Source organism: Haliotis rufescens, unplaced genomic scaffold, assembly GCF_023055435.1.
Source record: "Haliotis rufescens isolate VD_foot unplaced genomic scaffold, xgHalRufe1.0.p SCAF_24, whole genome shotgun sequence".
Lineage (NCBI taxonomy): Eukaryota > Metazoa > Mollusca > Gastropoda > Lepetellida > Haliotidae > Haliotis > Haliotis rufescens.
The window spans coordinates 6,202,679-6,217,460 of NW_025963935.1; the positions used below are offsets into that span (position 1 = coordinate 6,202,679).

The 14,782-nt window shown below is 42.9% G+C and overlaps 1 protein-coding gene across 1 annotated transcript in view; it reads left to right on the forward strand.

Moving 5' to 3' along the window:
- The window catches only part of LOC124127475 (ankyrin repeat domain-containing protein 50-like), a 41,134-nt gene that overhangs the window by 8,780 nt on the left and 17,572 nt on the right, over positions 1-14,782 (forward strand). The window lies entirely within an intron of this gene.

Consider the following 14,782-nt stretch of genomic DNA (forward strand, 5'->3'; position numbering starts at 1 on the left):
TGACACTGTTCAGTAGACATGATGCACCAGTTCTATGTTTCTAGTAGCAGTGGAAAGCGTCATTAACACTTCTAACACTATACAGTAGACATGATACACCAGTTCTGTGTTTCTAATGTCGGCGGGTTGCGTCATTAACGCTTATAGCACTGTACAGTAGACATGATACACCAGTCCTGTGTTTCTAATTGCAGCGAGAAGCGTCATTAACACTTCTAACACTGTTCAGTAGACATGATGCACCAGTTTTATGTTTCTAGTAGCAGTGGGAAGCGTCATTAACACTTCTAACACTATACAGTAGACATGATACACCAGTCCTGTGTTTCTAATGTCGGCGGGTTGCGTCATTAACACTTCTATCAATGTTCAGTAGACATAATACACCAGTCCTGTGTTTCTAACGTCGGCGGGTAGCGTCATTAACACTTCTAACACTGTTCAGTAGACATGATGCACCAGTTCTATGTTTCTAGTAGCAGTGGGAAGCGTCATTAACACTTCTAACACTGTACAGTAGACATGATACACCAGTCCTGTGTTTCTAATTGCAGCGAGAAGAGTCATTAACACTTCTGACACTATACAGTAGACATGATACACCAGTCTTGTGTTTCTAATGTCGGCGGGTAGCGTCTTTAACACTTCTAACACTTTCAGTAGACATGATGCACCAGTTCTATGTTTCTAGTAGCAGTGGGAAGCGTAATTAACACTTCTAACACTGTACAGTAGACATGATACACCAGTCCTGTGTTTCTAATGTCGGCGGGTAGCGTCATTAACACTTCTATCAATGTTCAGTAGACATAATACACCAGTCCTGTGTTTCTAACGTCGGCGGGTAGCGTCATTAACACTTCTGACACTGTTCAGTAGACATGATGCACCAGTTCTATGTTTCTAGTAGCAGTGGAAAGCGTCATTAACACTTCTAACACTATACAGTAGACATGATACACCAGTTCTGTGTTTCTAATGTCGGCGGGTTGCGTCATTAACGCTTATAGCACTGTACAGTAGACATGATACACCAGTCCTGTGTTTCTAATTGCAGCGAGAAGCGTAATTAACACTTCTAACACTGTTCAGTAGACATGATGCACCAGTTCTATGTTTCTAGTAGCAGTGGGAAGCGTCATTAACACTTCTAACACTATACAGTAGACATGATACACCAGTCCTGTGTTTCTAATGTCGGCGGGTTGCGTCATTAACACTTCTATCAATGTTCAGTAGACATAATACACCAGTCCTGTGTTTCTAACGTCGGCGGGTAGCGTCATTAACACTTCTGACACTGTTCAGTAGACATGATGCACCAGTTCTATGTTTCTAGTAGCAGTGGAAAGCGTCATTAACACTTCTAACACTATACAGTAGACATGATACACCAGTTCTGTGTTTCTAATGTCGGCGGGTTGCGTCATTAACGCTTATAGCACTGTACAGTAGACATGATACACCAGTCCTGTGTTTCTAATTGCAGCGAGAAGCGTCATTAACACTTCTAACACTGTTCAGTAGACATGATGCACCAGTTCTATGTATCTAGTAGCAGTGGGAAGCGTCATTAACACTTCTAACACTATACAGTAGACATGATACACCAGTCCTGTGTTTCTAATGTCGGCGGGTTGCGTCATTAACACTTCTATCAATGTTCAGTAGACATAATACACCAGTCCTGTGTTTCTAACGTCGGCAGGTAGCGTCATTAACACTTCTAACACTGTTCAGTAGACATGATGCACCAGTTCTATGTTTCTAGTAGCAGTGGAAAGCGTCATTAACACTTCTAACACTATACAGTAGACATGATACACCAGTCCTGTGTTTCTAATGTCGGCGGGTTGCGTCATTAACGCTTATAGCACTGTACAGTAGACATGGTACACAAGTCCTGTGTTTCTAATTGCAGCGAGAAGCGTCATTAACACTTCTAACACTGTTCAGTAGACATGATTCACCAGTCCTGTGTTTCTAATGTCGGCGGGTAGCATCATTAACACTTCTATCAATGTTCAGTAGACATAATACACCAGTCCTGTGTTTCTAATGTCTGCGGGTAGCGTCATTAACACTTCTAACACTGTTCAGTAGACATGATGCACCAGTTCTATGTTTCTAGTAGCAGTGGGAAGCGTCATTAACACTTCTCACACTATACAGTAGACATGATACACCAGTCCTGTGTTTCTAACGTCGGCGGGTAGCGTCATTAACACTTCTAACACTGTTCAGTAGACATGATGCACCAGTTCTATGTTTCTAGTAGCAGCGAGAAGCGTCATTAACACTTCTAACACTGTTCAGTAGACATGATACACCAGTTCTATGTTTCTAGTAGCAGTGGGAAGCGTCATTAACACTTCTAACACTGTACAGTAGACATGATACACCAGTCCTGTGTTTCTAATTGTAGCGAGAAGCGTCATTTCCTCTTCTAACAATGTACAGTGGACATAATACACCAGTCCTGTGTTTCTAATGTCGGCGGGTAGCGTCATTAACACTTCTAACACTATACAGTAGAAATGATACACCAGTCCTGTGTTTCTAATGTCGGCGGGTAGCGTCATTAACGCTTATAGCACTGCACAATGGACATGATACACCAGTCCTGTGTTTCTAATGTCGGCGGGTAGCGTCATTAACACTTCTATCAATGTTCAGCAGACATGATACACCAGTCCTGTGTTTCTAATGTCGGCAGGTAGCGTTATTAACACTTCTAACACTGTTCAGTAGACATAATACACCAGTCCTGTGTTTCTAATGTCGGCGGGTAGCGTCATTAACACTTCTAACACTATACAGTAGACATGATGCACCAGTCCTGTGTTTCTAATGTCGGCGGGTAGCGTCATTAACACTTCTAACACTATACAGTAGACATGATGCACCAGTCCTGTGTTTCTAATGTCGGCGGGTAGCGTCATTAACACTTCTATCAAAGTTCAGTAGACATAATACACCAGTCCTGTGTTTCTAATGTCGGCGGGTAGCGTCATTAACACTTCTAACACTATACAGTAGACATGATGCACCAGTCCTGTGTTTCTAATGTCGGCGGGTAGCGTCATTAACACTTCTATCAATGTTCAGTAGACATAATACACCAGTCCTGTGTTTCTAACGTCGGCGGGTAGCGTCATTAACACTTCTAACACTGTTCAGTAGACATAATACACCAGTCCTGTGTTTCTAATGTCTGCGGGTAGCGTCATTAACACTTCTAACACTATACAGTAGACATGATACACCAGTCCTGTGTTTCTAATGTCGGCGGGTAGCGTCATTAACACTTCTATCAATGTTCAGTAGACATAATACACCAGTCCTGTGTTTCTAATGTCGGCGGGTAGCGTCATTAACACTTCTATCAATGTTCAGTAGACATAATACACCAGTCCTGTGTTTCTAATGTCGGCGGGTAGCGTCATTAAAGCTTATAGCACTGTACAGTGGACATGATACACCAGTCCTGTGTTTCTAATGTCGGCGGGTAGCGTCATTAACGCTTATAGCACTGTAAAGTGGACATGATACACCAGTCCTGTGTTTCTAATGTCGGCGGGTAGCGTCATTAACACTTCTATCAATGTTCAGTAGACATAATACACCAGTCCTGTGTTTCTAATGTCTGCGGGTAGCGTCAGTAACACTTCTATCAATGTTCAGTAGACATAATACACCAGTCCTGTGTTTCTAATGTCGGCAGGTAGCGTCATTAACACTTCTATCAATGTTCAGTAGACATAATACACCAGTCCTGTGTTTCTAATGTCGGCGGGTAGCGTCATTAACGCTTATAGCACTGTACAGTGGACATGATACACCAGTCCTGTGTTTCTAATGTCGGCGGGTAGCGTCATTAACGCTTATAGCACTGTACCGTGGACATGATACACCAGTCCTGTGTTTCTAATGTCGGCGGGTAGCGTCATTAACGCTTATAGCACTGTACCGTGGACATGATACACCAGTCCTGTGTTTCTAATGTCGGCGGGTAGCGTCATTAACGCTTATAGTACAGTAGACATCATGCACCAGTTCTATGTTTCTAGTAGCAGTGGGAAGCGTCATTAACACTTCTAACACTATACAGTAGACATGATACACCAGTCCTGTGTTTATAATGTCGGCGGGTAGCGTCATTAACACTTCTATCAATGTTCAGTAGACATAATACACCAGTCCTGTGTTTCTAATGTCGGCGGGTAGCGTCATTAACGCTTATAGCACTGTACAGTAGACATGGTACACCAGTCCTGTCTTTCTAATGTCGGCGGGTAGCGTCATTAACGCTTATAGCACTGTAAAGTGGACATGATACACCAGTCCTGTGTTTCTAATTGCAGCGAGAAGCGTCATTAACACTTCTAACACTGTTCAGTAGACATGATGCACCAGTTCTATGTTTCTAGTAGCATCGAGAAGCGTCATTAACACTTCTAACACTATACAGTAGACATGGTACACCAGTCCTGTGTTTCTAATTGCAGCGAGAAGCGTCATTATCACTTCTAACACTGTACAGTAGACATGATACACCAGTCCTGTGTTTCTAATTGCAGCGAGAAGCGTCATTTCCAATTCTAACAATGTACAGTAGACATAATACACCAGTCCTGTGTTTCTAATGTCGGCGGGTAGCGTCATTAACGCTTATAGCACTGTACAGTACACATGGTACACCAGGCCTGTGTTTCTAATTGCAGCGAGAAGCGTCATTAACACTTCTAACACTGTTCAGTAGACATGATACACCAGTCCTGTGTTTCTAATTGCAGCGAGAAGCGTCATTAACACTTCTAACACTATACAGTAGACATGATACACCAGTCCTGTGTTTCTAATGTCGGCGGGTAGCATCATTAACACTTCTATCAATGTTCAGTAGACATAATACACCAGTCCTGTGTTTCTAACGTCGGCGGGTAGCGTCATTAACACTTCTAACACTGTTCAGTAGACATGATGCACCAGTTCTATGTTTCTAGTAGCAGTGGGAAGCGTCATTAACACTTCTAACACTATACAGTAGACATGATACACCAGTTCTGTGTTTCTAATGTCGGCGGGTTGCGTCATTAACGCTTATAGCACTGTACAGTAGACATGGTACACCGGCCGTGTGTTTCTAGTGGAGTCAGCTAGCGTCAGTAACACTTCTAACACTGTACAGTATACATGATACACCAGTCCTGTGTTTCAAATTGCAGCGGGTAGCGTCATTAACACTTCTAACACTATACAGTTGACATGACACGCCAGTCCTGTGTTCCTAATTGCAGCGAGAAGCGTCATTAACACTTCTAACACTGTATTTCTAATGGCGGCGGGTAGCGTCACTAACACTTCTTACTCTGTACAGTAGACATGATGCACCAGTTCTATGTTTCTAGTAGCAGTGGGAAGCGTCATTAACACTTCTCACACTATACAGTAGACATGATACACCAGTCCTGTGTTTCTAACGTCGGCGGGTAGCGTCATTAACACTTCTAACACTGTTCAGTAGACATGATGCACCAGTTCTATGTTTCTAGTAGCAGCGAGAAGCGTCATTAACACTTCTAACACTGTTCAGTAGACATGATACACCAGTTCTATGTTTCTAGTAGCAGTGGGAAGCGTCATTAACACTTCTAACACTGTACAGTAGACATGATACACCAGTCCTGTGTTTCTAATTGCAGCGAGAAGCGTCATTTCCACTTCTAACAATGTACAGTGGACATAATACACCAGTCCTGTGTTTCTAATGTCGGCGGGTAGCGTCATTAACGCTTATAGCACTGCACAATGGACATGATACACCAGTCCTGTGTTTCTAATGTCGGCGGGTAGCGTCATTAACACTTCTATCAATGTTCAGTAGACATGATACACCAGTCCTGTGTTTCTAATGTCGGCAGGTAGCGTCATTAACACTTCTATCAATGTTCAGTAGACATAATACACCAGTCCTGTGTTTCTAACGTCGGCGGGTAGCGTCATTAACACTGCTAACACTGTTCAGTAGACATGCTGCACCAGTTCTATGTTTCTAGTAGCAGTGGGAAGCGTCATTAACACTTCTAACACTATACAGAAGACATGATACACCAGTCCTGTGTTTCTAATGTCGGCGGGTTGCGTCATTAACACTTCTAACACTATACAGTAGACATGATACACCAGTCCTGTGTTTCTAATGTCGGCGGGTAGCGTCATTAACGCTTATAGCACTGTACAGTAGACATGGTACACCAGTCCTGTGTTTCTAATTGCAGCGAGAAGCGTCATTAACACTTCTAACACTGTTCAGTAGACATGATTCACCAGTCCTGTGTTTCTAATGTCGGCGGGTAGCATCATTAACACTTCTATCAATGTTCAGTAGACATAATACACCAGTCCTGTGTTTCTAACGTCGGCGGGTAGCGTCATTAACACTTCTAACACTGTTCAGTAGACATGATGCACCAGTTCTATGTTTCTAGTAGCAGTGGGAAGCGTCATTAACACTTCTCACACTATACAGTAGACATGATACACCAGTCCTGTGTTTCTAACGTCGGCGGGTAGCGTAATTAACACTTCTAACACTGTTCAGTAGACATGATGCACCAGTTCTATGTTTCTAGTAGCAGCGAGAAGCGTCATTAACACTTCTAACACTGTTCAGTAGACATGATACACCAGTTCTATGTTTCTAGTAGCAGTGGGAAGCGTCATTAACACTTCTAACACTGTACAGTAGACATGATACACCAGTCCTGTGTTTCTAATGTCGGCGGGTAGCGTCATTAACACTTCTATCAATGTTCAGCAGACATAATACACCAGTCCTGTGTTTCTAATGTCGGCAGGTAGCGTCATTAACACTTCTATCAATGTTCAGTAGACATAATACACCAGTCCTGTGTTTCTAATGTCGGCGGGTAGCGTCATTAACACTTCTATCAATGTTCAGTAGACATAATACACCAGTCCTGTGTTTCTAATGTCGGCAGGTAGCGTCATTAACACTTCTATCAATGTTCAGTAGACATAATACACCAGTCCTGTGTTTCTAATGTCGGCGGGTAGCGTCATTAACACTTCTATCAATGTTCAGTAGACATAATACACCAGTCCTGTGTTTCTAATGTTGGCGGGTAGCGTCATTAACACTTCTATCAATCTACAGTGGACATAATACACCAGTCCTGTGTTTCTAATGTCGGCGGGTAGCGTCATTAACACTTCTAACACTATACAGTAGACATGATACACCAGTCCTGTGTTTCTAATGTCGGCGGGTAGCGTCATTAACACTTCTATCAATGTTCAGTAGACATAATACACCAGTCCTGTGTTTCTAATGTTGGCGGGTAGCGTCATTAACACTTCTAACACTGTTCAGTAGACATAATACACCAGTCCTGTGTTTCTAATGTCGGCGGGTAGCGTCATTAACACTTCTATCAATGTTCAGTAGACATAATACACCAGTCCTGTGTTTCTAATGTCTGCGGGTAGCGTCAGTAACACTTCTATCAATGTTCAGTAGACATAATACACCAGTCCTGTGTTTCTAATGTCGGCAGGTAGCGTCATTAACACTTCTATCAATGTTCAGTAGACATAATACACCAGTCCTGTGTTTCTAATGTCGGCGGGTAGCGTCATTAACGCTTATAGCACTGTACAGTGGACATGATACACCAGTCCTGTGTTTCTAATGTCGGCGGGTAGCGTCATTAACGCTTATAGCACTGTACAGTGGACATGATACACCAGTCCTGTGTTTCTAATGTCGGCGGGTAGCGTCATTAACGCTTATAGCACTGTACCGTGGACATGATACACCAGTCCTGTGTTTCTAATGTCGGCGGGTAGCGTCATTAACGCTTATAGCACTGTACCGTGGACATGATACACCAGTCCTGTGTTTCTAATGTCGGCGGGTAGCGTCATTAACGCTTATAGTACAGTAGACATCATGCACCAGTTCTATGTTTCTAGTAGCAGTGGGAAGCGTCATTAACACTTCTAACACTATACAGTAGACATGATACACCAGTCCTGTGTTTATAATGTCGGCGGGTAGCGTCATTAACACTTCTATCAATGTTCAGTAGACATAATACACCAGTCCTGTGTTTCTAATGTCGGCGGGTAGCGTCATTAACGCTTATAGCACTGTACAGTGGACATGATACACCAGTCCTGTGTTTCTAATGTCGGCGGGTAGCGTCATTAACGCTTATAGCACTGTAAAGTGGACATGATACACCAGTTCTATGTTTCTAGTAGCAGTGGGAAGCGTCATTAACACTTCTACCACTGTAGAGTAGACATGGTACACCAGTCCTGTCTTTCTAATGTCGGCGGGTAGCGTCATTAACGCTTATAGCACTGTACAGTAGACATGATACACCAGTCCTGTGTTTCTAATTGCAGCGAGAAGCGTAATTAACACTTCTAACACTGTTCAGTAGACATGATGCACCAGTTCTATGTTTCTAGTAGCATCGAGAAGCGTCATTAACACTTCTAACACTATACAGTAGACATGGTACACCAGTCCTGTGTTTCTAATTGCAGCGAGAAGCGTCATTATCACTTCTAACACTGTACAGTAGACATGATACACCAGTCCTGTGTTTCTAATTGCAGCGAGAAGCGTCATTATCACTTCTAACACTGTACAGTAGACATGATACACCAGTCCTGTGTTTCTAATGTCGGCGGGTAGCGTCATTAACGCTTATAGCACTGTACAGTACACATGGTACACCAGGCCTGTGTTTCTAATTGCAGCGAGAAGCGTCATTAACACTTCTAACACTGTTCAGTAGACATGATACACCAGTCCTGTGTTTCTAATTGCAGCGAGAAGCGTCATTAACACTTCTAACACTATACAGTAGACATGATACACCAGTCCTGTGTTTCTAATGTCGGCGGGTAGCATCATTAACACTTCTATCAATGTTCAGTAGACATAATACACCAGTCCTGTGTTTCTAACGTCGGCGGGTAGCGTCATTAACACTTCTAACACTGTTCAGTAGACATGATGCACCAGTTCTATGTTTCTAGTAGCAGTGGGAAGCGTCATTAACACTTCTAACACTATACAGTAGACATGATACACCAGTTCTGTGTTTCTAATGTCGGCGGGTTGCGTCATTAACGCTTATAGCACTGTACAGTAGACATGGTACACCGGCCGTGTGTTTCTAGTGGAGTCAGCTAGCGTCAGTAACACTTCTAACACTGTACAGTATACATGATACACCAGTCCTGTGTTTCAAATTGCAGCGGGTAGCGTCATTAACACTTCTAACACTATACAGTTGACATGACACGCCAGTCCTGTGTTCCTAATTGCAGCGAGAAGCGTCATTAACACTTCTAACACTGTATTTCTAATGGCGGCGGGTAGCGTCACTAACACTTCTTACTCTGTACAGTAGACATGATGCACCAGTTCTATGTTTCTAGTAGCAGTGGGAAGCGTCATTAACACTTCTCACACTATACAGTAGACATGATACACCAGTCCTGTGTTTCTAACGTCGGCGGGTAGCGTCATTAACACTTCTAACACTGTTCAGTAGACATGATGCACCAGTTCTATGTTTCTAGTAGCAGCGAGAAGCGTCATTAACACTTCTAACACTGTTCAGTAGACATGATACACCAGTTCTATGTTTCTAGTAGCAGTGGGAAGCGTCATTAACACTTCTAACACTGTACAGTAGACATGATACACCAGTCCTGTGTTTCTAATTGCAGCGAGAAGCGTCATTTCCACTTCTAACAATGTACAGTGGACATAATACACCAGTCCTGTGTTTCTAATGTCGGCGGGTAGCGTCATTAACGCTTATAGCACTGCACAATGGACATGATACACCAGTCCTGTGTTTCTAATGTCGGCGGGTAGCGTCATTAACACTTCTATCAATGTTCAGTAGACATGATACACCAGTCCTGTGTTTCTAATGTCGGCAGGTAGCGTCATTAACACTTCTATCAATGTTCAGTAGACATAATACACCAGTCCTGTGTTTCTAACGTCGGCGGGTAGCGTCATTAACACTGCTAACACTGTTCAGTAGACATGCTGCACCAGTTCTATGTTTCTAGTAGCAGTGGGAAGCGTCATTAACACTTCTAACACTATACAGAAGACATGATACACCAGTCCTGTGTTTCTAATGTCGTCGGGTTGCGTCATTAACACTTCTAACACTATACAGTAGACATGATACACCAGTCCTGTGTTTCTAATGTCGGCGGGTAGCGTCATTAACGCTTATAGCACTGTACAGTAGACATGGTACACCAGTCCTGTGTTTCTAATTGCAGCGAGAAGCGTTATTAACACTTCTAACACTGTTCAGTAGACATGATTCACCAGTCCTGTGTTTCTAATGTCGGCGGGTAGCATCATTATCACTTCTATCAATGTTCAGTAGACATAATACACCAGTCCTGTGTTTCTAACGTCGGCGGGTAGCGTCATTAACACTTCTAACACTGTTCAGTAGACATGATGCACCAGTTCTATGTTTCTAGTAGCAGTGGGAACCGTCATTAACACTTCTCACACTATACAGTAGACATGATACACCAGTCCTGTGTTTCTAACGTCGGCGGGTAGCGTAATTAACACTTCTAACACTGTTCAGTAGACATGATGCACCAGTTCTATGTTTCTAGTAGCAGCGAGAAGCGTCATTAACACTTCTAACACTGTTCAGTAGACATGATACACCAGTTCTATGTTTCTAGTAGCAGTGGGAAGCGTCATTAACACTTCTAACACTGTACAGTAGACATGATACACCAGTCCTGTGTTTCTAATGTCGGCGGGTAGCGTCATTAACACTTCTATCAATGTTCAGCAGACATAATACACCAGTCCTGTGTTTCTAATGTCGGCAGGTAGCGTCATTAACACTTCTATCAATGTTCAGTAGACATAATACACCAGTCCTGTGTTTCTAATGTCGGCGGGTAGCGTCATTAACACTTCTATCAATGTTCAGTAGACATAATACACCAGTCCTGTGTTTCTAATGTCGGCAGGTAGCGTCATTAACACTTCTATCAATGTTCAGTAGACATAATACACCAGTCCTGTGTTTCTAATGTCGGCGGGTAGCGTCATTAACACTTCTATCAATGTTCAGTAGACATAATACACCAGTCCTGTGTTTCTAATGTTGGCGGGTAGCGTCATTAACACTTCTATCAATCTACAGTGGACATAATACACCAGTCCTGTGTTTCTAATGTCGGCGGGTAGCGTCATTAACACTTCTAACACTATACAGTAGACATGATACACCAGTCCTGTGTTTCTAATGTCGGCGGGTAGCGTCATTAACACTTCTATCAATGTTCAGTAGACATAATACACCAGTCCTGTGTTTCTAATGTTGGCGGGTAGCGTCATTAACACTTCTAACACTGTTCAGTAGACATAATACACCAGTCCTGTGTTTCTAATGTCGGCGGGTAGCGTCATTAACGCTTATAGCACTGTACAGTGGACATGATACACCAGTCCTGTGTTTCTAATGTCGGCGGGTAGCGTCATTAACGCTTATAGCACTGTACCGTGGACATGATACACCAGTCCTGTGTTTCTAATGTCGGCGGGTAGCGTCATTAACACTTCTATCAAAGTTCAGTAGACATAATACACCAGACCTGTGTTTCTAATGTCGGCGGGTAGCGTCATTAACACTTCTAACACTATACAGTAGACATGATGCACCAGTCCTGTGTTTCTAATGTCGGCGGGTAGCGTCATTAACACTTCTATCAATGTTCAGTAGACATAATACACCAGTCCTGTGTTTCTAACGTCGGCGGGTAGCGTCATTAACACTTCTAACACTGTTCAGTAGACATAATACACCAGTCCTGTGTTTCTAATGTCTGCGGGTAGCGTCATTAACACTTCTAACACTATACAGTAGACATGATACACCAGTCCTGTGTTTCTAATGTCGGCGGGTAGCGTCATTAACACTTCTATCAATGTTCAGTAGACATAATACACCAGTCCTGTGTTTCTAATGTCGGCGGGTAGCGTCATTAACACTTCTATCAATGTTCAGTAGACATAATACACCAGTCCTGTGTTTCTAATGTCGGCGGGTAGCGTCATTAACGCTTATAGCACTGTACAGTGGACATGATACAACAGTCCTGTGTTTCTAATGTCGGCGGGTAGCGTCATTAACGCTTATAGCACTGTACCGTGGACATGATACACCAGTCCTGTGTTTCTAATGTCGGCGGGTAGCGTCATTAACACTTCTATCAATGTTCAGTCGACATAATACACCAGTCCTGTGTTTCTAATGTCGGCGGGTAGCGTCATTAACACTTCTATCAATGTTCAGTAGACATAATACACCAGTCCTGTGTTTCTAATGTCGGCAGGTAGCGTCATTAACACTTCTATCAATGTTCAGTAGACATAATACACCAGTCCTGTGTTTCTAATGTCGGCGGGTAGCGTCATTAACGCTTATAGCACTGTACAGTGGACATGATACACCAGTCCTGTGTTTCTAATGTCGGCGGGTGGCGTCATTAACGCTTATAGCACTGTATTGTGGACATGATACACCAGTCCTGTGTTTCTAATGTCGGCGGGTAGCGTCATTAACGCTTATAGCACTGTACCGTGGACATGATACACCAGTCCTGTGTTTCTAATGTCGGCGGGTAGCGTCATTAACGCTTATAGTACAGTAGACATCATGCACCAGTTCTATGTTTCTAGTAGCAGTGGGAAGCGTCATTAACACTTCTAACACTATACAGTAGACATGATACACCAGTCCTGTGTTTATAATGTCGGCGGGTAGCGTCATTAACACTTCTATCAATGTTTAGTAGACATAATACACCAGTCCTGTGTTTCTAATGTCGGCGGGTAGCGTCATTAACGCTTATAGCACTGTACAGTAGACATGGTACACCAGTCCTGTGTTTCTAATTGCAGCGAGAAGCGTCATTAACACTTCTAACACTGTTCAGTAGACATGATTCACCAGTCCTGTGTTTCTAATGTCGGCGGGTAGCATCATTAACACTTCTATCAATGTTCAGTAGACATAATACACCAGTCCTGTGTTTCTAACGTCGGCGGGTAGCGTCATTAACACTTCTAACACTGTTCAGTAGACATGATGCACCAGTTCTATGTTTCTAGTAGCAGTGGGAAGCGTCATTAACACTTCTCACACTATACAGTAGACATGATACACCAGTCCTGTGTTTCTAACGTCGGCGGGTAGCGTAATTAACACTTCTAACACTGTTCAGTAGACATGATGCACCAGTTCTATGTTTCTAGTAGCAGCGAGAAGCGTCATTAACACTTCTAACACTGTTCAGTAGACATGATACACCAGTTCTATGTTTCTAGTAGCAGTGGGAAGCGTCATTAACACTTCTAACACTGTACAGTAGACATGATACACCAGTCCTGTGTTTCTAATGTCGGCGGGTAGCGTCATTAACACTTCTATCAATGTTCAGCAGACATAATACACCAGTCCTGTGTTTCTAATGTCGGCAGGTAGCGTCATTAACACTTCTATCAATGTTCAGTAGACATAATACACCAGTCCTGTGTTTCTAATGTCGGCGGGTAGCGTCATTAACACTTCTATCAATGTTCAGTAGACATAATACACCAGTCCTGTGTTTCTAATGTCGGCGGGTAGCGTCATTAACACTTCTATCAATGTTCAGTAGACATAATACACCAGTCCTGTGTTTCTAATGTTGGCGGGTAGCGTCATTAACACTTCTATCAATCTACAGTGGACATAATACACCAGTCCTGTGTTTCTAATGTCGGCGGGTAGCGTCATTAACACTTCTAACACTATACAGTAGACATGATACACCAGTCCTGTGTTTCTAATGTCGGCGGGTAGCGTCATTAACACTTCTATCAATGTTCAGTAGACATAATACACCAGTCCTGTGTTTCTAATGTTGGCGGGTAGCGTCATTAACACTTCTAACACTGTTCAGTAGACATAATACACCAGTCCTGTGTTTCTAATGTCGGCGGGTAGCGTCATTAACACTTCTAACACTGTTCAGTAGACATGATGCACCAGTTCTATGTTTCTAGTAGCAGCGAGAAGCGTCATTAACACTTCTAACACTGTTCAGTAGACATGATACACCAGTTCTATGTTTCTAGTAGCAGTGGGAAGCGTCATTAACACTTCTAACACTGTACAGTAGACATGATACACCAGTCCTGTGTTTCTAATGTCGGCGGGTAGCGTCATTAACACTTCTATCAATGTTCAGCAGACATAATACACCAGTCCTGTGTTTCTAATGTCGGCGGGTAGCGTCATTAACACTTCTATCAATGTTCAGTAGACATAATACACCAGTCCTGTGTTTCTAATGTCGGCGGGTAGCGTCATTAACACTTCTATCAATGTTCAGTAGACATAATACACCAGTCCTGTGTTTCTAATGTCGGCGGGTAGCGTCATTAACACTTCTATCAATGTTCAGTAGACATAATACACCAGTCCTGTGTTTCTAATGTCGGCGGGTAGCGTCATTAACACTTCTATCAATGTTCAGTAGACATAATACACCAGTCCTGTGTTTCTAATGTTGGCGGGTAGCGTCATTAACACTTCTATCAATCTACAGTGGACATAATACACCAGTCCTGTGTTTCTAATGTCGGCGGGTAGCGTCATTAACACTTCTAACACTATACAGTAGACAT